Here is a 21,893-nt window from a genome sequence, read left to right on the forward strand (position 1 = left end):
GACCTGCTCCACTGCACCGGGGGTGGGGGGGTCTACATCACCGTCTGCGACACTCGCCTCGACTGGTAGGGATCTCCAACATTGGCGGCGACCCTCGCCTCGGCTTGCAGGGGTCTGCAGCGGTAGCGACGCGGGGGGGGGGGGCGGGGCGCGGCACAGCTGGAGAGTCCAGGCACAAGGGTAGTGGAGGCGGAGCAACATGGCTACAGCCCATAGCTGCGAAACAGGGGATCTCCAGGGGAATTGGCGACCTTTGCCTTGGCGCTGGGAGTCTCCAGCAGCCGCGGTGAACATCGCCTTGGCTGCCAGGGGTCTGCAGGAGCTGCGGCTAGGGGAGAGGATTGGGCGTGGCATGGATGGAGTGCCAGGCACAAGTGAAGGGGAGGGGCCACGGCATGGCTGGAGACCCTGGCCTTGGCTCATAGGGGGTCTCAGCAGTGGAGGCGACCCTCGCCAGGGGGGGAGTGTTGGTCTCCAGCAACCGTGGTGAACATCCTCTTGGCTGCCATTGGTTCTCCAGCAGCTGCGACTAGGGGAGGGGAGGGGAGGGGCACGGCTGGAGTGCCGAGGCACAAGTGAAGGGGAGGGGCCACGGCATGGCTGGAGACCCTGGCCTTGGCTGATAGGGTTTCTCAGCAGTGGAGGCGACCCTCGAAGTGGACCCAGTGGGTCTCCAGCAGCTGAGGCAACCCACGCCACTGCTTCCAGCGGGTCTCCATCAGCAGGGCGATTCTCGCCTCGGGTGCTGGGGGTCTCCATCAGCAGCAGCGAACCTCGCTTCGGCTGCAAGGGGTCTCCAACAGCTGCGTCTAGGGGAGTGGTTGGGGCGCGACAAGACTGGAGAGCCCAGGCACAAGTGAAGGGGAGGGGCCACGGCATGGATGGAGACCCTGCCCTCGGGTGCCGGGGGTCTCAGCAGCAGTGACGGCGACCCTCGCCAGGCTGCCGGGGGTCTCCAGCAGCGGTGGCAACACTCGCTTGGGCTGCCAGGAGTCTCCAGCAGCTGTGGCTAGGGGGAGCAGTGGGAGCCTAGGGGGCTGGAGAGCCCAGGCGCAAGGAAAGGTGAGGGCCACGGCATGGCTGGAGACCCTGGCCTCGGCTGCTAGGGGGTTTCCAGCAGTGGAGGCGACCCTCGATGGGGGGGTTGGGGGTCTCCAGCAGGAGCGGCGACCCTCTCCTTGGCTGCCAGGGGTCTGCAGGAGCTGCGGCTAGGGGAGGGGATTGTGCGTGGCTTGGCTGGAGTGCCCAGGCAGAAGTGAAGGGGAGGGGCCACGGCATGGCTGGAGACCCTGGCCTTGGCTGCTAGGGGGTCTCCAGCAATGGAGGCGACCCTCGACGTGGACCCCGGGGGTCTACTGCAGCTGAGGCGACCTACGCCACGGCTGCCTGCGGATCTCCATCAGCAGCAGCGACTCTCGCCTCAGGTGCTGGGGGTCACCAGCCGAAGCAGCGAACCTCGCTTCGGCTGCCAGGGGTCTCCAGCAGCTGCGGCTAGGGGAGGCGAGGTGGCAGGGCCCGGCTGGAGAGCTCAGGCGCAAGTGAGGGGAGGGGCCACGGCATGGCTGGAGACCCTGGCCTCGGCTGCTAGGGGGTTTCCAGCAGTGGAGGCGACCCTCGCCTTGGCGGATTGGGGGTCTCCAGCAGGAGCGGCGACCCTCGCCTTGGCTGCCAGGGGTCTGCAGGAGCTGCGGCTAGGGGAGGGGATTGGGCGTGGCTTGGCTGGAGTGCCCAGGCACAAGTGAAGGGGAGGGGCCACGGCAGGGCTGGAGACCCTGGACTCGGCTGCTAGGGGGTCTCCAGCAGTGGAGGCAACCCTCCACGCGGACCCCGGGCGTCTACAGCAGCTGAGGCAACCCATGCCATGGCTGCCTGGGGGTCACCAGGAGCAGCAGTGGCGACCCTCGCCTCTGCTCCCGTGGGTATCCAGCAGCAGCGGCAACCCTCGCCTCGGCTTCCGTGGGTATCCAGCAGCACAGAGACTCTCACCAGGGCTTCCAGGGGCCTCCAGCAGCCGCGGGTCCCGGAGGGGAGGGGGCGTGACGCGGCTGGTGACCCTCACCCTGCCGCGAGGGCATCTCCAGCAGCAGCGGCTACCCCCACTTCGCCTGCCGGGGGTCTCCAGCCGCGAGGCGAGGCGAGTTGAAGAGGCGCGGTGCAGCTGGAAAGCCCAGGTGCAAGGGAAGGGGAGGGGCCCTGGCACAGCGGAAGACACTCGCCACGGCTTCCGGTGGTCTCCAGCAGCAGCGAGCCTGGCTGCTGCTGCTGCCAGTGGAATCGAGCAGCGGCCGCGATCTGAAGAGATGGGGCGCAGCACGGCTTGTAAGGCCTGGAGCAAGGGAAGGGGAGGGAGGGCGGCATGCTGGAGACCCTGGCCTTGGCTGCTAGGGGGTCCCAGCAGTGGAGGCGACCCTCGACGTGGACCCCTGGGGTCTCCTGCAGCTGAGGCGACCTACGCCACGGCTGCCTGCGGATCTCCATCAGCAGCAGCGACTCTCGCCTCAGGTGCTGGGGGTCACCAGCGGAAGCAGCGAACCTCGCTTCTGCTGCCAGGGGTCTCCAGCAGCTGCGGCTAGGGGAAGCGAGGTGGCGGGGCACGGCTGGAGAGCTCAGGCACAAGTGAAGGGGAGGGTCCAAGGCATGGCTGGAGACCCTGGCCTCGGCTGCTAGGGGATTTCCAGCAGTGGAGGCGACCCTCGCCGGGAGGGGGTTGGGTGTCTCCAGCAGGAGCGGGGACCCTCGCCGGGGGGGTGGGGGTGTCCAGTAGGAGCGGCGACCCTCGCCTTGGCTGCCAGGGGTCTGCAGGAGCTGCGGCTAGGGGAGGGGATTGGGCGTGGTTTGGCTGGCGTGCCCAGGCACAAGTGAAGGGGAGGGGCCACGGCAGGGCTGGAGACCCTGGACTCGGCTGCTAGGGGTTCTCCAGCAGTGGAGACAACCCTCCACGCGGACCCCGGGGGTCTACTGCAGCTGAGGCAACCCATGCCATGGCTGCCTGTGGGTCTCCAGGAGCAGCAGTGGCGACCCTCGCCTCTGCTCCCGTGGGTATCCAGCAGCAGCGGCAACCCTCGCCTCGGCTTCCGTGGGTATCCAGCAGCACAGAGACTCTCGCCAGGGCTCCCAGTGGCCTCCAGCAGCCGCGGGTCCCGGAGGGGAGGGGGCGTGGCACGGCCCAGCTGGCGACCCTCACCCTGCCGCGAGGGGATTTCCAGCAGCAGTGGCTACCCTCACTTCGCCCCCCGGGGGTCTCCAGCCGCGAGGCGAGGCGAGTTGAAGAAGCGCGGTGCAGCTGGAAAGCCCAGGTGCAAGGGAAGGGGAGGGGCCCTGGCACAGCGGAAGACACTCGCCGCGGCTTCCGGTGGTCTCCAGCAGCAGCGAGCTTCGCTGCTGCTGCTGCCAGGGGTCTCCAGCAGCGGCGGCGAGCTGAAGAGATGGGGCGCAGCGTGGCTGGTAAGGTCTGGAGCAAGGGAAGGGGAGGGCGGACAGCATGGATTGAGACCCTCCCAGCACTGCAAGGGGAACTCCAGCAGCAGCAGGGACCTGCTCCACTGCACGGGGGGGGGGGGGTCTCCATCACCGTCTGCGACCCACGCCTCGGCTGGTAGGGATCTTCCATAGTGGCGGCGACCCTCGCCTCGGCTTGCAGGGGTTCTCCAGCAGCAGCAGAGACGGGAGGGGAGGGTTCGCGGCACGGCTGGAGAGTCCAGGCGCAAGGGTAGTGGAGGCGGAGCGGCATGGCTACAGCCCATAGGTGCGCCACAAGGGGATCTCCAGGGGAATTGGCGACCTTGGCCTAGGGTGCTGGGGGTCTCCAGCAGCCGCGGTGACCCTCGCCTTGGCTGCCGGGGGTCTCCAGCAGCTGTGGCTAGGGGAGGGGCGGGGGCGGGGCACGGCTGGAGTGTCCTGGCACAAGTGAAGGGGAGGGGCCACGGCATGGCTGGAGACCCTGGCCTTGGCTGATAGGGGGTCTCCAGCAGTGGAGGCGACCCTCGACGTGGACCCCGGGGGTCTCCAGCAGCTGAGGCATCCCACGCCACTGCTGCCCGCGGGTCTCCATCAGCAGCAGCGACTCTCGCCTCAGGTGCTGGGGGTCACCAGCCTCAGCAGCGAACCTCTCTTCGGTTGCAAGGGGTCTCCAGCAGCTGCGGCTAGGGGAGTGGTTGGGGCGCGACAAGGCGCAAGTGAAGGGGAGGGGCCAGGGCATGGCTGGAGGCCCTGCCCTCGGGTGCCGGGGGTCTCAGCAGCAGTGACGGCGACCCTCCCCTCGCTGCCGGGGGTCTCCAGCAGCGGTGGCAACACTCGCTTGGGCTGCCAGGGGTCTCCAACAGCTACGGTTAGGGGAGCAGACGGAGCCTAGGGGGCTGAGGAGCCCAGGCGCAAGGAAAGTTGAGGGCCACGGCATGGCTGGAGCCCCTGGCATCGGCTGCTAGGGGATTTCCAGAGGTGCAAGCGACCCTCGCCAGGAGGGGGTTGGGGGTCTCCAGCAGCGGCGGCGACCCTTGCCTTGGCTTCCCGGGGTCTCCAGGAGCTGCGGCTAGGGGAGGGGAGGGAGCGTGGCACGGCTGGAGAGTCCAGTCGCAAGGGTAGTGAGGCGGAGCAGCATGGCTACAGCCCATAGCTGCGCCACAAGGGGATCTCCAGGGGAATTGGCGACTTTGGCCTCGGGTGCTGGGGGTCTCTAGCAGCCGCGGTGAGCCTCGCCTTGGCTGCCGGGGGTCTCCAGCAGCTGTGGCTAGGGGAGGGGTGGGGGAGGGGCACGGCTGGAGTGTCCTGGCACAAGTGAAGGGGAGGGGCCACGGCATGGCTGGAGACCCTGGCCTTGGCTGATAGGGGGTCTCCAGCAGTCGAGGTGACCCTCTACTTGGACCCCGGGGGTCTCCTGCAGCTGAGGCAACCCACGCCACTGCTGCCCGCGGGTCTCCATCAGCAGCAGCGACTCTCGCCTCAGGTGCTGGGGGTCACCAGCCGAAGCAGCGAACCTCGCTTCGGCTGCAAAGGGTCTCCAGCAGCTGCGGCTTGGGGAGGGGAGGGGGCGTGACAAGGCTGGAGAGCCCAGGCGCAAGTGAAGGGGAGGGGCCACGGCATGGCTGGAGACCCTGCCCTCGGGTGCCGGGGGTCTCCAGCAGATGTGGCAACACTCGCTTGGGCTGCCTGGGGTCTCCAGCAGCTGCGGCTAGGGGAGCAGAAGGAGCCGTGGCGGCTGGAGAGCCCAGGCGAAAGGAAAGGTGAGGGCCATGGCATGGCTGGAGCCCCTGGCCTCGGCTGCTAGGGCGTTTCCAGCAGTGGAGGCGACCCTCGCCAGGAGGGAGTTGGGGGTCTCCAGCAGGAGCAGGCGACCCTCCCCTTGTCTTCCCGGGGTCTGTAGGAGCTGCGGCTAGGGATGGGGTGGGGGCGCGCCAGGGCTGGAGAGTCCAGGCACAAGGGTAGTGGAGGCGGAGCAGCATGCCTACAGCCCTTAGCTGTGCCACAACGGGATCTCCAGGGGAATTGGCGACCTTGGCCTAGGGTGCTGGGGGTCTCCAGCCGTGGCGACGACCCTCGCCTTGGTGCTGGGAGTCTCCAGCAGCCGCGGTGACCCTCGCCTTGGCTGCCGGGGGTCTCCAGCAGCCTTGCCTAGGGGAGGGGAGGGGGCTGGGCACGGCTGGAGTGCCCAGGCACAAGTGAAGGGGAGGGGCCACGGCATGACTGGAGACCCTGGCCTTGGCTGCTAGGGGGTCTCCAGCAGTGGAGGCGACCCTCGACGTGGACCCCGGGGGTCTCCTGCAGCTGAGGCGACCCACGCTGCCCGCAGGTCCTCATCAGCAGCTGCGACTCTCGCCTCAGGTGCTGGGGGTCACCAGCCTCAGCAGCGAACCTCTCTTCGGCTGCAAGGGGTCTCCAGCAGCTTCGGCTAGGGGAGGGAATGGGGCGCGACAAGGCTGGAAAGCCCAGGCGCAAGTGAAGGGGAGGGGCCAGGGCATGGCTGGAGACCCTGCCCTCGGGTGCCGGGGGTCTCAGCAGCAGTGACGGCTACCCTCCCCTGGCTGCCGGGGGTGTCCCGCAGCGGTGGCGACACTAGCTTAGGCTGCCGGGAGCCTCCAGCAGCTGCGGCTAGGGGAAGCAGAGGGAGCCTGGGTGGCTGGAGAGCCCAGGCGCAAGGAAAGGGGAGGGCCATGGCATGGCTGTAGCCCGTGGCCTCGGCTGCTAGGGGGTTTCCAGCAGTGGAAGCGACCCTCGCCGGGGGGGTGCTTGGGCGTCTCCAGCAGCAGAGCACTCTATTCTCTGTTGGGGTCCAACAGCAGAGGACCCTCCTTCTGCTGGGTTCCAGCAGCAGAGGACCCTACTCCCTGCTGGGATCCGGCAGCAGAGGACACTCTTCCCTGCTGCAGTCCGGCAGCAGAGGACCTTCCTCTGCTCTTGGTGTCAGGCACAAAAGAACCCCCATCTGCTGCTTCGGTCCAGCATAACAGAACCCTCTATGATCTTAGGACCGGCACCGGAGGACACCCCTCTCTGTTGGAGTACACCACCAGAAGTGCCTCGTCTCTGCTGGGGTGGACCAGCAGAATATCCTCCTCTCTGTCTGGGTCTGGCAGTAGGGGACCCTCCACTGCTGCTGCGTCTGACAGCAGAGGACCCGCTTCTTCTGCTGGACTCCAGCAGAGAGGAAGCAGCAGAGAACCATCCTCTCTGCTGGTGTCTAGCATGAGAGGACCCATCTCTCTGCTGGGGTCCAGCAGAAAGGAAGCAGAAGAGGACCCTCCTCTCGGCTGGAGTCCCGTAGCAGAGGACCTTCCTCTTCTTTTGGGTTCAGCAGCAGAGGACCCTCCTCTCTGCTGTAGTGCAGCACCAGAGGAGCCTTGTCTTCTGCTGTGGTCCAGCAGCAGAGGAAACTCCTCTGTGCTGGGGTCCAGAAGCGGAGCACCCTCTTGTCTGCTGAGTTCTAGCACCAGAGGACCTTCTTCTCTGCTAGGATCCAGCACCAGATGACCATCCTCTCTGTTGGGGTCCAACATCCGAGGACCCTTCTCTATGCTGACGTCCGGCAGCAGAGGACCCTCCTCTCTTTTTGGGTCTGCCAGCAGAGGTCTCTCCTCCCTGCTGGGGTCCAGCAGCAGAGAACCTTCATCCATGCTGGAAAGCCTTGGATGAGCGTCCCGCACTGAGTACTGATGACCACCAGAGGGCGCCCAAAGCCGCCATTCTTTCTTTTCTTTTTTTCTTTTCTTTTTTTTTTTCCTTTTTTTTTTTTTTTTTTTTTACAGGTTTATTTATTTTATTCCATGGTCAGATACACAGAGAGGACGAGAGACAGAGAAGAAGATCTTCCGTCCAATGATTCACTCCGCAAGTGAGTCACAATGGCTGGTGCACGCCGATCCAAAGCCAGGAACCTGGAGCCTCTTCTGGGTCTCCCATGTGGGTGCAAGTTTCCAAAGCTTTGGGCCATCCTCGACTGCTTTCCCAGGCCACAAGCAGGGATCTGGATGGGAAGTGGAGCAGCCGGGATTAGAACCGGTGCCCATATGGGATCCCAGCGTGTTCAAGGCGAGGACTTGAGTTGCTAGGCTACGGCGCCGGGCCCCAAGCTGCCATTTCTACCCCTGGTGGGCTCAGGCCTTCTGACCTCTAGACAGTCCAATCCGAGCCATCCTAGGGTGATATGGGGGTCACAGACAGTATTCTGGTACACGTGTTGTTGAAAGATCAGGGCTCCAAGGCCGAACAGCCCACATACCAAAGCTCGGGAGGGGTGGAGGACGCTTGGGGCCTAGCATCAGTTCGGGCCTCTGATAGGAAGTGTCAGGGTGCCTTTAAGAGCAAGGCACTTAAAGAACCCTGGGATGTGGTGTCCTATGTCAGCATGCCCACAGGCCCTCAGGGAGCTGGAGTCCAACACCAGCATCCTGGAGGCCCTGAGAGCTGGAGTCCCCAACCTGTGTTTCAACGGCTCTCTGGGAGCTCGTGTTACATACCAGCCCACTGGGGTTGTACTGTGCCAGATGAGGTCCCGGGAAACCTTACCGCCACCCCCATTCCTTGTAGAGCACCCTGAGATGCAGGCTCTGGGCGTTCTTTGGCAAGTGGAGCATCTCCCTGATGAGCTAACAAGAGGGCTTCATGGACTTTTATTTTTTTTCATTCCAAAGTCCGAGATACACAGAGGAGGAGAGAGAGAGAGGAAGATCTTCCGTCCGATGATTAGCTCTCCAAGTGAGCCGCAACAGCCGGTCCCCTCGGGACCCCCTCTGCTGGGGCCTCAGCGAGAGGGTCCCCCTAGGAACCGCATCCTTCGCTGCTGGGGCCTCAACGAGAGGGTCACCCTCGGGACCTCCTATGCTTGGCCCTCAGTGAAAGGGACCATTTGCCCCCCCCTTCCCTCCCTATCTCCTGGGGCATCTGTGAGAAGGCCCATTTCAGGAGCCCTTCTGCTGGGGCCTCAGCGAGAGGAACCCCGGCAAACCCCTCCCTTGCTGCTGGGGCCTCAGTGAGAGGGTCCCCCTCGGGACACCCTCTGCTGGGGCTTCAGCGAGGTGGAACCCTGGCGACCCCTCCCTGCCTGCTGGGGCCTCAGCAAGAGGTACCCCTTGGGACCCCTTCAGCTCGGGCCTCAGCTAGAGGGACACCCGGAGCCATCTAACCTTTTTGCTGGGGCCTAGGCGAGAAGGTACCACTCCGGACCCTCTCTGCTGAGGCCTCAGCGAGAGTGCCCCCCGAGCCCCCTTCCCTCTCTGTGGATGCCTCAGCGAGAGGATCCCCCTCGGGACCCCCTCTGCTGGAGCCTCAGCGAGAGTGTCCCTCCTAGACCCCTCCTCTCTCTCTACTGTGGCCTCAGCGAGAGGGTCCCCCTCGGAACCCCTCTGCTGGGGCCTCATCGAGAGAGATCCTCATTACCTGACCCTCTCTCTCTGTTGGGGCCTCAGCGAGAGGGTCCACCTCAGGAACCCCGTCTTCTGGGGCCTCAGTGTGGTGTCCAAGGGTGTCAAGCCTCAGCCTGCCAGGCAGATGGCCTGTATAGGTGCTGCTTCAAGTCCTGGTTGTTTCCCCTGCAATCAGGCTCCCTGCTGATGATCCTGGGAGAGCGGTGGAGGATGGTGCAGGGGCTTGTGCCCCTGTGTGCTGTGCCCCTGTGGGACATGTGGAGGAAAGTCCTGGTTCCCAGGCTTGTCCTGGCCCAGCCACATCTGGCTCTGGTGGTGGTCCTGGGGAAGTGAGCCAGCAGATGCAAGAAAGATTCTGTCTCTCCCTCTCTGTTCCTTTGTGCTTCAAACAAAACAGGACAGATTCAGATAGGCATGCAGGAGGGAAGAAAGCTGCTGTCCTGGGTGTTAGGGAGTGTGCTGTGACTGAAGACTGCTTTTGTCTGCCAATGCAGACCCCAAGGGTGTGAGTAAGGCTTCTGTCCTGGGACTTCTGTGCAACCGCTCTAAAGAGTGTCCTTGAGAGTGAATTTCTCTTAGTCTGGGATTGTTTCCCTTGTTTGTGCAGGAGAGCCTGGAGGAGCGTCCTGCAGTGAGTCCTGCTGGCCATGAGAGGACGCATAAGCTACCCTTTCTACCCCTGCTTGGCTGAGGCATTTTGAGCAGTAGAAGGTCCAGCCCCAGCCATCCTAGTGTCAGGTGGGAATCCTGGACAGAATTCCTCTATATGTGTCCCTTGAAGATTGGGCTCCAAGGCCGAACAGCCAGCATATGAAGGATCAGGAGGGGGTGGAGGACACTTGTGGCCTTGCATCAGGCCAGGCCTCTGTGCTAGGAAGTGGCTGTCTGTCTTCACCAGCAAGGTAGAACCAAGGGCACAGGAGAACTAGAAGCTGGAGTTCCACATCACAGACCCCAGAGGCCCTGAGGGACCTGGAGTCCCAGTCAGTAAGCCCACGAGCCCTATGGGAGCTGGAATCCCATGTGAGTGTGCACACGGACCCTCTGGGAGCTGGAGTCCCACGTCAGTGTGCCCATGGGCCCCGTGAGACCTGGAGTCCCATGTCTGTGTACCCACGAGATCTCTTCGACCTCGGTCCTAATTAGGCATTCCCCCAATCCCTGTGGAATCTGGGGTCCCACCTCAGCGTGTCCATGGACCCTCTGAGACTGGAATTACACACCAGCTGACTAGCACTGATGGTTCTCAGATGAGGTACCCGGAAAACTTTCTGGAATCCGGAAGCAGAGGAACCTCCTCCCTGCTGGGGTTCAGCAGCAGAGGACCATCCTCCCTGCTGGGGACCGGCAGCAGAGGACCCTCCACCCTGCTTGGGTGCGGCAGCAGAGGACCCTAATCCCTGCAGGCTCCAGCAACAGAGGACCCTCATCCCTGCTGCTGGACACCAGCAGAGAGGAAGCATCAGAGGTCCTTCCTCTCTGCTGTGGTCCAGCACCAAAGGACCATCCTCTCTGCTGGACCACAGCAGAGAGGAAGCCTCAGAGGACTGCCTTCTGCTGCTGGGGTCCAGCAGCAGAGGACCCTCCTCTGCAGCTGGTGTCCGGAACCACAGGACCTACTCTGCTTCTGGCGTCCGGTAGAAGAAGACCCTTCTTGCTGCTGGGTTCTGGCACCAGAGGACCCTCCTCTGCTGGTGGGGTCCGTCAGCAGAGGACCATCCTATGCTGCTTCGGTGCGGAAGAGAAGGACCCTCCTCTGCTGTTGGAGTCTGGCAACAATGGAGCCTCCTCAGCTGCTTTGGTCCATCAGCAGAGGACCCTTTTTTCTGCTGGGGTCTAGCACGACAGGACACTTGTCTCTGCTAGTTTCCAGCAGAGAGGAAGCAATAAAGACCCTCCCCTCTGCAGGAGTCTGGAGGACCCTCCTCTGCAGCTGGACCTGAGCAGAGAGGAAGATGCAGAGTATCCTCATCTCCTGCTGGACCCCAAAGAGAGGATGAAGCAGAGAACCGTGCTCTCTGCTGGGGTCCGGCAGCAGAGGACTCCTCCCTGCTGGGATCCGACAGCAGAGGACCCTCCTCTCAACTGGGTTCCGGCAACAGAGGACCCTCCTTCATGCTGGGGTCTGGAAGCATAGGACACTCCTCTGCTGCTGGGGTCCGGCACAAGTGGACCCCCCTCAGATGCTGGGTTCTGGTAGCAAAGAATCCTCCTCTCTGCTGGGTTCCAGCAGCAGAGGACCCTCCTCCATGCTGGGGTCTGGAAGCAGAGGACACTCCTCTGCTCCTGGGATCTGGCTGAAGTCCGGCAGCAGAGGATTCTCCTCCCTGCTGGGGTATGGCAGCCGGGGAACCTCCTGCCTTCCGGGGTCCAACAGCAGATGACCCTCCTCTTCTGCGAGACACCTGCAAAGAGGTTCTCCCCTGCTACTAGATCGCAACAGAGAAGAAGTTGCAGAGGACCCTCCCCTCATGCTGCACCTCAGGGAGAGGACGCAGGAGAATACACTCCTCTTCTGCTGGGGTCCGGCACCAGTGGACTCTCCTCTCTGCTGTGCCCCAGCAGAGAGGAAGCTGCAGAGGACACTCCTCTCCGGGTGGGCATCACAGAGAGGAAGCAGTAGAGGACACTCCTGTTCTGCTGGGGTCTGGCAGCAGAGGTCCCTCCTCAGTGTTAGCGTCAGGAAGCATAGGAGCCTCCTCTCCTACTGGGGTCCAGCACCAGAGGACACTCTTCCCTGATGGACTTGGGTCCAGCAGCAGGGTCCCTCCTGTCTGCTGGAGTCTGGCAGCAAATGACCCTCCTCTCTGCTGGGGTACAGCAGCAGAGGACCCTACTCTCTGCTGATGTTCGGCACCAGAGAACCCTCTTCTTTGCTGAGGTCTGGGAGCAAAGGACCCTCCTCTCTGCTGGGGTCCGGCAGTGGAGGACCCTTCTATCTTCTGTGGTCCTGCACCAGAGGATCCTCTTCCGCTCTTGGGGTTCCACACCAGAGGACCCACCTCCCTGCTGCTGGGGTCTGGGCCCATAGGACACTCCTCTACTGATGGGGTCTGGCACCAGAGGACCTTCCTCTCTGCTGGGATCCGGTACCAGAGGACCCCCCTCATCTGCTGGCATCCGGTACTGTAGGAACCCCCTCTGCTGCTGGCATCCGTCAGCAGAAGACTAGCTTCTGCTGCTGGGATCTGACAGCAGCGGATCCCCTTCTGCTGCTGTGGTCTGGCAGCAGAGGATGCTGCTCTGCTGCTGGGGTCCCACAGCAGAGGACTCTTTTCTGCTGCTGCACCCTTGCAGCAGAGGCCTTCCTTTGCTGCTGGACCACAGCAGAGAGGAAGTTGCAGAGAGCCCTCGTCCCATACTGGACCCCAAAGAAAGGACGCAGCAGAGGACCTAATCTTGTGATGGCATCTGGCAGCAGAGGACCCTTCTCTCTGCTGGGGTCTGGTACCAGAGGACACTCCTCAGCTGTTGGGATCCAGCAGGAGAGGACTCCCCTTCTTTGCTGGGTTCCGGAACCATAGGATCCCCCTATGCTTCTGTTGTCTGGCAGCAGAGTACCCCCCTCTATTGCTGGGTTCCAGCACCAGAGGACCCCCCTCTGCTGCTATTGTCTGGCAGCAGAGGACACCCACTGGGCTGCTAGGATCCGGAACCAGAGTACCCCTCTCTGCTGCTGTGGTCTGGCAGCAGAGGACCTTTCTCCCTTCTGAGGTCCTGCACCAGAAGACCCTACTAGGTTGCCTGGGTTGGGCACCAGAGGACCCAACTCTGCTGCTGGGGTCCGGCCACAAAGGTCCTTCCTCCTTGCTATGGTACGGCAGCAGAGGACCCTCCTTCCTGCTCGGGTACGGCAGAACAGGACCATCCTCTGCTGCTGGGGTCCGACACCAGAGGACACCCCTCTCTGCTGAGGTCCGAAACCAGAGTACCCTAGTCTCTGCTGGGGTCGAGCAGCAGGGACCCTCCTTACTCCTGGGGTCCAGCAGCAGAGGACGCTACTCAGCTGTTGGGTTCATACAGCAGAAGACACTCCTGCCATCTGGGGTCCGACAGCAGATGACCCTCGTTTGCTTCTATTCCGGCATCAGAGGAACCTCCTCTGCTGCTCGGGTCCGGCATCAGAAGACTCCTCTCTGCTGGGATCCAGCAGCAGAGGCCCCTCCTCCCGGCTGGGGTCCGGCAGCAGAGGACCATCCTCTCTGCTGGGGACTAGTACGAAAGACCCTCCTCTCTGCTGTGGTCCTGCAGCAGAGGACCATCCACTGCTGTTGTGTCTGGTAGCAGAGCACCCTCATTTGCTTAGGAACCCCAGCAGAAAGGAAGCAGCAAAGGACCCTACTCTCTGCTTTGGTCCAGCAGCAAAGGACCCTCCTCTCTGCTGTGGCACAGCAGAGAGAAAGCAGAAGAGGAGCCTTTACTCAGCTGGGGTCCCGCAGCAGAGGACCTTCCTTTTCTGCTGTGTTCCAGAAGCAGAGGATCCTCCTGCTTCTGGACCCCAGCGGAGAGGTAGCAGCAAAGGACCCTCCTCTGCTGGACTCTTACAGCAGAGGACCGTCCTCTACTGCTGGACGACAGCAGAGGGGAAGTTTTAGAGGACCCTCATTGCCTACTAGACCCCAAAGAGAGGACACTGCAGAGGACCCTACTCTTCTACTGGGGTCCAGCACCAGAGGACCCTCCTCTGCTGCTGGACCACAGCACAGAGGAAGTTGAAGAGGACCCTCCTCCCCGACTGGGGCCCAAAGAGAGGAAACAGCAGGTGACCCTCTTCTAATGGTGTTCGGCAGCAGAAGACCCTCCTCTGCTGCTAGCTTCCGGCAACAGAAGACCCCCTCTGTTGCTGGGGTCCAGCACCAGAGGACTCCCCTATGCTGCTGGTGTCCTACAGCAGAGAAACCTCCTTCTGCTGGGTTCCTGCAGCAGAGGACCCCCCTCTGCTGCTGGAGTCCAGAAGCAGAGGTCCTCCCTCTGCTACTGTTTCTGGCACCAGGGGACCCCCCCTGCTGGGGACCGGCAGCAGAGGAACCACTTGTGCTGCTGTGGTGCAGTATCCGAGGACTCTCCTCTCCTGCTGGGGTCGAGCAGCAGAGGACCCTCCACTCTGCTGGGGTCCAGCACCAGAGAACCGCCTTCTGCTGCTGGGGTGCAGCAGCAGAGAACCCCCTCTGCTCTTGGGGTCCGACACCAAAGGACCCGCCTCTGCTACTGGGTGGCAGCAGAGGACCCCGCTCTTCTGCTGTTGTCCGGGAGTGGAGGTCCTCCCTCTGCTGCTGTGGTCGGGCACCAGAGGACCCCCCTCAGCTGTTGGGGTCTGGCAGCAGAGGACCTCCCTCTGTTCCTGGGGTCCGGCAGCAGAGGACCTTCCTTCTGCTGTGTTCTGGTAGCAGAGGACCCTCCTCCCTGCAGGGATATGGCAGCAGAGGACCCTCATCTGCTGCTCGGGTGTGGTACCAGATGACCCTCCCCTGCTGCTGGGGTCCAGCAGCAGAGGACCATCGTCCCTGCTGAAGTCCGGAATGAGAGAACCCTCCTCCCTGCTGTGGTCCAGCTGCAGAAGACCCTCCTCTGTTGGTGGGGTCCGGCACCAGAGGACGCCCTCTCTTCCTGGTGTTCGGCACCACATGACCCTCCTCTGCTGCTGCGGTCTGGCAGCAGAGGACCCTCCACTCTGCTGGGTTCCGGCAGCAGAGGACTCTCCACTCTGCTGGGGTCCAGCACCAGAGGACCGCCTTCTGCTGCTGGGGTGCGGCAGCAGAGAACCCTCTCTGCACTTGGGGTCCGACACCAAAGGACCCTTCTATGCTACTGGGTCTGGCAGCAAAGGACCCTCCTTCTGTTGGGTCTGGCAGCAGAGGACCCCCCTCTTGTGCTGGTGTCCGGGAGTGGAGGTCCTCCCTCCTCACTGCTGTGGTCCTGCACCAGAGGACCCCCCTGAGCTGTTGGGGTTAGGCACCAGAGGACCCCCTCTCTGCTGAGGTCCAGCCAAAGAGAACCCCCTCTGCTGCTTGGGTCGGGCACCAGAGGACACCCCTCTCTGCTGGGGTCCAGCACCAGAGGACCCTCCTCTCTGCTGGGGTGGAGCAACAGAATACCCTCCTCTCTGCTGGGGCCCGGCATTAGAAGACCCTCCACTGCTGCTGCGTCCGACAGCAGAGGACCCTACTCTTCTGCTGGACCCCAGCTGAGAGGAAGCAGCAGAGGACCATCCTCTCTGCTGGTGTCTAGCATGAGAGGACCCTTCTCTCTGCTGGGGTGCAGCAGAAAGGAAGCAGCAGAGGACGTTCCTCTCAGCTGGAGTCCTGCAGCAGAGGACCCTTCTCTTCTTTCCTATTCCAGCAGCAGAGGACCCTCCTCTCCTGCTGTCAGATCCCAGCAGCAGAGCAGCGTCATCTCCTGCCTGACATAGCAGAGAGGAGGGTTCTCAGCTGCTGAACCCCAGCCTAGAGGAGTCTCCTCTGCTACAGGACCACAGCAGAGAGGAAGTTGCAGAGGACACTCATCTCCTGCTGGACCCCAAAGAGAGGACAAAGCACAGGACCCTAATCTTCGGCTGGGATCCGACAGATGAGGACCCTGTTTCTGCTGGGTTCCTGCAGCAGAGGACCCTCCTCCCTGCTGGGGTCCGTCAGCAGAGGACCCTCTTCTGCTGCTCAGGTCCGGCACCAGCGGACCTCCTCTGCTGCTGGGGTCCGGCACCAGAAGACCCTCCTCCCTGATGGGTTCCGGAGGCAAGAGGGCCCTCCTCCCAGGTGGGGTCTGGTGGCAGAGGACCACCCTCTCTGCTGGGTACAGCAGCAGAGCATCCACCACTGCTGCTGTTGTGTGAAACCAGATGACACCCCTCTCTGCTGGGGTCTAGCACCAGAGGACCCTCCTCTGCTGCTGGCGTCCGGCAACAGAAGATCCCCCTCTGCTGATGGGGTCCAGCACCAGAGGACCTCTCTATGCTCCTGGGGTCTGGCAGCAGAGAACACTCCTTCTGCTGGGTTCCTGCAGCAGAGAACTCCCCTCTGCTGCTAGGGTCCGGCACCAGAGGAGCACCTTGTTCTGCTGTGGTGCAGTACCCGAGTACTCTCCTCTCCTACTGGGGTCCAGCGGCAGAGGACCCTCCACTCTGCTGGGGTCCAGCACCAGATTACCGCCTTCTGCTGCTGGGGTGTGGCAGCAGAGGACCCACATCTGCTGCTGGACCCCAGTGGAAAGGTAGCAGCAAAGGACCCTCCTCTCCTGCTGGACCCCTGCAGCAGATGACCCGCCTCTGCTGCTGGACCACAGCATAGGGGAAGTTGCAGAGGAACCTTGTTCCCTACTGGACCCCAAAGAGAGGACACGCAGAGGATCCTATTCTTCTACTGGCGTCCTGCAGCAGAGGACCCTCCTCTCTCCTGATGTCTGGCAGCAGAGGAAGTCCTCTCTGCTGGAGTCCGGCAGCAGAGAACCCCCTTATGCTCTCTCCTGATGTCCGGCAGCAGAGGAAGTCCTCTCTGCTGGATTCCAGGAGCAGAGAGCCCCCTCATGCTGTTTGTGTCTGGTAGCAAAGAACCCCCCTCTGCTGCTGGGTTTCGGTACCAGAGGACCCCCTTGTCCTGCTGGGGTTTGGTAGCAAATGACACTCCTTATGCTGGGTTCTGGCAGCAGACAACACCCATGTTCTGCTGGGGTCCAGCAGCAGAGTTCCTCCCTCTGCTGTTGGTGTCTGGAAGCACAGGACCACCCTCTGATGCTAGGGTCCGGCATCAGAGGACCCCCTCTGCTGCTGGGGTCTGGCAGCAGAGGACCCTCCTTCTGCTGGGTTTCTGCAGCTGAGGACCCTCCTCCCTGCCTTGGTATGGCAGCAGAGTCCCTCCTCTCTGCTGTGGTCTGGCACAACAACACCCTACACTCTGCTGGGGTCCAGCAACAGAGAACCCTCCTCTGTTGCTGGGGTGCATCAACAGAGGACACCATTCTCTGCTGGGGTCCAGCACCAGAGGACCCTCCTCTCAGCTTGCTCGAGCAGCAGAGGACCTTCATCTCTGCTGGGGCCCAGCACCAGAGGACAATCCTCTACTGCTCAGGTCAGACAGCAGAGGACACTCCTCCCTGCTGTGGTCTGGCAGCAGAGGACCCTCCTCTGCTTTTGGGGTCTGGCACCAGAGGACCTCCCTCTCTGCTGGGGTCCAGCAACAGAGGATCTTTCTCTGTGTTGGGGTGTTTCACCAGATGACACCCCTCTCTGCTGGGGTCCAGCACAGGACGACCCTCCTACGTGCTGGAGTCCCCCAGCAGAGCACCCTCCTCTCCTGGGGTCTAGCACGAGAGGACCCTCCTTCTCTTCTGGGGTCCTGCAGCGCAGGACCTGCTCTCTGCTGGGGTCCGGCAGCAGAGTACCCACTCTCTGCTGTGGTCCCGCACCAGAGACCGCCCCCCTCTGCTGTTGGTGTCCAGCACCAGAAGACCCTCCTCTGCTGCTGGGACTGGCAGCAGAGAACCATTCTCCCTGCTGGTTTACGGCAGAAGAGGATGCTCTACTGCTGCTGGGGTCTGGTAGTAGAGGACCCTTCACTCTGTAGGACCCCAGCAGAGAGGCGAGTCCTCTGCTGCTTCCTCTCTGCTGCTTCCTCTCGGACCCCAGCAGAGAGGAAGCAGCAGACGACTCGCCTCTCTGCTGGGGTCCGACAGCACCAGAGGACCCTCCACTGCTGCTGGGGTCTAGCATCAGAGTACCCCCTTCTGTAGCTTGGTTCTGGCACCAGAGGACCCACCTCTGCTGATGGTGCCGGCAGCAGAGGACCCTACTCCCTGCTGTTTTCCAGCACCAGAGCACCCTGCTCTGCTGCTGGGGTCTGGAAACAGAAGACCCTCCACTCTGTTGGACCCCAGCAGAGAGGTAGCAGCAAAGGAGCCGCCTCTCTGATGGCTTCCTGCAGCAGAGGACCCTCCTCTGTACTGGGGCCCAGCAGCAGAGGACCATCGTCCCTGCTGAGGTCCAGAAGAATGAACCCTCCTCCCTGCTGTGGTCTGGCAGCAGAGGACCACCCTCTGCTGTTCTGGTCCGGCACCAGAGGACCCCCTCTCTGCAGGGGTCTAGCACAAGAGGACCCTCTTCTCTGCTGGGGTCCAGCACCAGAGGAAGCAGCACAGGAACCTCCACTCTGCTGGGGTCCTGCAGCAGATGACACACCACTTCTGCTGGGTTTAAGCAGCAGAGTTCCTACTCTCCTGCGGGACACCTGCAGCATAGGATCCTCCTCTGCTGCTGGACCCCAGCAGAGAGGAAGTACAGAGGACACTCAACTCCTGTTCGACCCCAAAGAGAGGATGAGGCAGAGGAACCTCCTCTTCTGTTGGGGTCCGGCAGCAGAGGAACCTCCTCTTTTGCTGGGGTCCGGCAGCAGAGGACCATGCTCTCTGCTGGGGTCTGGCAACAGAGGACCCTACTCCCTGCTGGGGCCTGGCAGCTGAGGACCCACCTCCCTGCTGGGGTTCAGCAGTGGAGGACCCTCCTCTGCTGCTGGGGTCCGGCAGCAGAGGAACCTCGTTCCTGCTGTGTTCCGGCAGCAGAGGATTTTCCTTCCTGCTGGATTCGGACAGCAGAGGAACCTCCTCTGCTGAAGGAACATAGCAGAGATAAAGCATCAGGTGACCCTCTTCTCTTCTGGGGTCCAGCATCAGAGACCCTCCTTTCTGCTGGACCCCAGCACAGAGGAAGCCACAGAGGACAATCCTCTCTGCGGCGGTACAACAGTAGAGTACCCTCCACTCTGCTGGGGTCCGGCAACAGAAGACCCTCATCTGCTGCTGATGTCCAGCAGCAGATGCCCATCCTCTGTTTTGCTCTCCAGCAGCATAAGACACTCCTCTCCGTTGGACCCCATCAGAGGGGAATCAGCAGAGGACCATCCTCTCTACTGGGGTACAGCAGTAGTGGACCCTCCTCTCTGTTGAGGTCCATCCCCAGAGGATCCGCCTCTCTGCTGGGGTCCAGCAGAGAAGAAGCAGCAGAGGACCCTCTTCTATGCTGGAGTCTGGCAGCAGAGGTCCCTCCTCTCTGCTGGCGTCCGGCAGCTGAGGACCATCCTCTTCTGCTGGGGTCCGGCAGCACAAGATCCTCCTCTCTGCTGCTGCCTGGCACCATAGGTTCCCCCTCACTGCTGTTTTCCTGCAGAGAGAAAGGAGCAGAGGACAATCCTCTTCTGTTGGACAATAAAGAACGAAGCAGCAGGGGACCCTCCTGATCTGCTGGGTCTGGCAACAGGGGACCCTCCTTCCTTCTGTGGCCCAACAGCAGATGACACTCGTCCCTGCGGGGTCCGGCAGCAGAAAACTTCCCTCTTCTGCAGGGATCTGGCAGCAGAGGACTCTCCTCACTGCGGGTGTCCAGCATAGACGAAGCAACAGAGGACCCTACCCTCCACTGTTGTCCAGCAGAAGAAGACCCTCTTCTTTACTGGGGTCCGGCAGCAGATTACACTCCTGTATTGCTGGGGTACCACTGCAGAGGACCCACTTCCCTGCTGGGGTTTGGCAGCAGTGGACACTCCACTTCACCTTGCTTCCAGCAGCTGAGGACCCTCCTCTCCTGCTGAACCCCTGCAGAAGATGACCCTCCTCTGCTGCACGACCTCAGCAGAGAAGAAGTTCTAAAGGACCCTCGTTATCTCATGGACTTCAAAGAAAGGCCACAGCAGAGGACCCTCCTCTTCTGTTGTGGTCGGGGAGCAGAGGACCCTCTTCTTCTGGGGTCTGGCAACAGAGGACCCTTCGCTCTGCTGGGGTCCAGGAGCAGAGGACCCACTCACTGCTGGGGTGTGGAAGCAGTGGACCTCCTCTGCTGGACCCCAGCAGGGAGGAAGCAGCAGAGGACCCTCCTCTCTTCTGTGATCCAGCACCAGAGGACACTCCTCTCTGCTCTGCCAAAACAAAGAGGAAGTAGCAGAGGACCCACCTCTCTGCCTGGGTTCGGCACCATATGACGTTCCTCTCTGCTGGGTCTAGCACGTGAGGACCCTCGTCTGTGCTAGGGTCCAGCGAGTAAAATGCTGCAGAAGACCCTTCTCTCTGCTGGAGTCCAGCAGCCAAGGACCCTCCTTCCTGCTGAACACCAAAGAGAGGAAGCAGGAGAGGACCTCTCTGCTGGGGTCAGGCTCCAGAAGACACTCCTTCCTGCTGGGGACAGGCAGCTGAGGACCCTGGTCTCTGCTGGGGTACAGCAGAAGAAGACCCCCCTCTGCTGCAGGTGTTCGGCATCAGAGTACCCTCCCCTCTGCTGGGGTGCGGCTGCAGAGGACCCTGTTCTCTGCTGTGTTCCTGCAAAAAGGACCCTCCTCTGCTGCTGGGGTCTGACAGTAGTGGAATCTCTCTCTGCTGGGTTCCGGCACCAGAGTATCCTCCTCTGCTGCTGGGGTCCGGTACAACAGGACCATCCTCCCTGCTGTTGTCCGGCACCAGAGGACCGTCCTCTGCTCCTAGGGTCCTGCATCAGAGTACCCTCCTTGCTGCTTGGGTCCGGCACCAAAAGACTCCCCTCTCTGCATGGGTCCTGCAGCACAGGACCCTCCTCACTGCTGCTGGGGCCCGGAACCAGAGAACCCCCCTCTCTAATTGGGTCCAGCAGCAGAGGACCCTCCTCACTGCTGGGGTCCAGCAGCAGAGGACCCTCCCTTTGCTGGTGTCCGGCACCACAGGAACCACCTCCCTGCTGGCGTCTGGTACCAGATTACCCTCCTCTGGTGCTGGGGCACGGCACCAGAGGACCCCCCTCTCTGATTGGGTCCAGCAGCAGAGGACCCTCCTCACTGCTGGGGTCCAGCAGCAGAGGACCTTCTTCTCTGCATGGGTCTGGCAGCAGAGGACCCTCCTGTCTGCTGTAGTGCAACACCAGAGCAGCCTCGTCTTCTGCTGTGGTCCAGCAGCAGAGGAAACTCCTCTCTGCTGGGGTCCAGAAGCGGAGCACCCTCCTCTCTGCTGAGTTCCAGCACCAGAGGACCTTCTTCTTCTCTGCTAGGATCCAGCACCAGAAGACCCTCCTCTCTGTTGGGTCCGACATCCGAGAATCCTCCTCTATGCTGGCGTCCGGCAGTAGAGGACCCTCTTTTCTGCTGGGGTCCTGCAGCAGAGGACCCTCCTCTCTTTTTGGGTCTGCCAGCAGAGGACGCTCCTTCCTGCTGGGGTCCGGCAGCAGAGGACCTTCATCCATGCTGGAGAGCCTTGGTGGGGCGTCCCGCACTCAGTGCTGGTGGCCACGAGAGGTCGCCCAAAGCCGCCGTTCGTTCATTCTTTCTTTCTATTTTTTTTTACAGGTTTATTTATTTTATTCCAAGGTCAGATATACAGAGAGGAGGAGAGACAGAGAGGAAGATCTTCCGTCCGATGAGTTACTCCCCAAGTGAGCCACAATGGCTGGTGCACGCTGATTCAAAGCCAGGAACCTGGAGCCTCTTCTAGATCTCCCATGTGGGTGCAAGTTTCCAAAGCTTTGGGCCATCCTCGACTGCTTTCCCAGGCCACAAGCAGGGATCTGGATGGGAGGTGGAGCAGCCGGGATTAGAACCGGTGCCCATATGGGATCCCAGCGTGTTCAAGGTGAGGACTTTAGTTGCTAGGCTACGGCGCCCGGGCCCCAAGCTGCCCTTTCTACCCCTGGTGGGCTCAGGCCTTCTGACCTCTAGACAGTCCAACCCGAGCCATCCTAGGGTAAGGTGGGGGTCCCGGACAGTATTCTGGTACACGTGCTGTTGAAAGATCAGGGCTCCAAGGCCGAACAGCCTACATACCAAAGCCCGGGAGGGAGGAGGACGTTTGGGGCCTAGCATCAGCCCAGGCCTCTGTGATAGGAAGTGTTAGGGTGCCTTTAACAGCAGGGCACTTAAAGAACCCTGGGAGATGGACTCCCACATCAGCATGCCCACAGGCCCTCAGGGAGCTGGAGTCCCATGCCTGCGTCCTCAGAGCCTTCTGAGAGCTGGTGTTAAACACCAGCCCACTGGGGTTGTACTTGGCCAGATGAGGTCCCGGGAAACCTTACCGCCACCCCCATTCCTTGCAGAGCACCCT

The sequence above is a fragment of the Ochotona princeps genome, chromosome 2, assembly GCF_030435755.1.
Source record: "Ochotona princeps isolate mOchPri1 chromosome 2, mOchPri1.hap1, whole genome shotgun sequence".
NCBI classification, from domain to species: Eukaryota; Metazoa; Chordata; class Mammalia; order Lagomorpha; family Ochotonidae; genus Ochotona; species Ochotona princeps.